Consider the following 1,108-nt stretch of genomic DNA (forward strand, 5'->3'; position numbering starts at 1 on the left):
TCCGTTACGAGGGACCTTTGAAAAAAAAAAAAATCGTGGAAAGTCTTGGAAAAAGACGTGGTAGATTTATTATAGATATACATACATATATATGTATATCTTATATATTTTATTTTATATATTTTATTATTTCTTTGTTTCAGGCTGAAGTTTTCTTTCTTAAACCTGTAGATAAAAGGCCTCAAAGTGTTCGGCGCCGTGGAAACGCCGTTTCACCCGTTCGAGCTGTGCAGGTTAATATTTATTTGTCATATATTATTTCATTCGTATAAAAAATATCTCAGATCGTATGTTCAATGGATACATTTAATCTTTCTTAAAATGATGAACTTTTTTCCTGCGTGATTTCATTTTTCTCTTAGGGTTTGTGATATAATAAAAATTTTTTTTTAGCCTTATCTCTCCCATAACATCGTGTATCAGAGAAATTACTTTTTTTTATATATGTAGATACGTAGATATGTATATTGTCAAAGGAAAATAATTGAGAAAGTAATCGTTATTTAATTTAATTTCAAACCTTTAATATTATCGATATTTCATCGATGAGATAACTTTCATCTTTCAGCATCTATCGTAAAATATGATTCGATTGATTTTAATATCTCATTACAAAAATCGATAAAAGGAAATATTTTAAGTTCATGCTCACTTACCTATCTATTCGATTGAAGAATATCGATGAATCAACCTTAGGTTTTCTATTATTTTAGGTTTTCCCGCGTGTACCAGCCCGGAACACTGGCCGGTATACAAGGTGAGATTCTAATCAAATCATTTATAATTATTATTTAACGAGTCAAACATTTTTTCGAAACACCCCGTCCATTATAGGGTTGGAACTATCCGAATAAATCGATATTATACAAACGTTTCTCATAATAAATGCAAATCAAATTCCAAAAGGATTAATCAAGAAACACGATTCGCGAAATATAATGTCTGTACTATACGAGTACGTCTAATGTTATAAAATATATTCGAATAAAAAAATTCAACGAATACTTCCAACCCTTTTTTAATTATTCATTTTATGCTCTTTGCATATCGAGAAAAAAATACACGCGAATACTTGGCAATCGCTGATCGTGCAGCTGTAATAAAAAAA

General features: G+C 29.6%; 1 protein-coding gene across 7 annotated transcripts in view; it reads left to right on the forward strand.

Annotated features, from left to right (window-relative positions):
* Positions 1-1,108, forward strand: part of LOC122628458 (homeobox protein abdominal-B-like) — an 82,825-nt gene that overhangs the window by 71,570 nt on the left and 10,147 nt on the right. For all 7 annotated transcript variants that reach the window (XM_043810799.1, XM_043810797.1, XM_043810796.1 and 4 more), the window contains 2 exons: positions 144-233; positions 714-757. The gene's annotated coding sequence lies outside the window, so the exon portion shown is untranslated. The remainder of the gene's footprint in view (positions 1-143; positions 234-713; positions 758-1,108) is intronic.

This window comes from Vespula pensylvanica, chromosome 4 (genome assembly GCF_014466175.1).
Source record: "Vespula pensylvanica isolate Volc-1 chromosome 4, ASM1446617v1, whole genome shotgun sequence".
Taxonomy (NCBI): Eukaryota; Metazoa; Arthropoda; class Insecta; order Hymenoptera; family Vespidae; genus Vespula; species Vespula pensylvanica.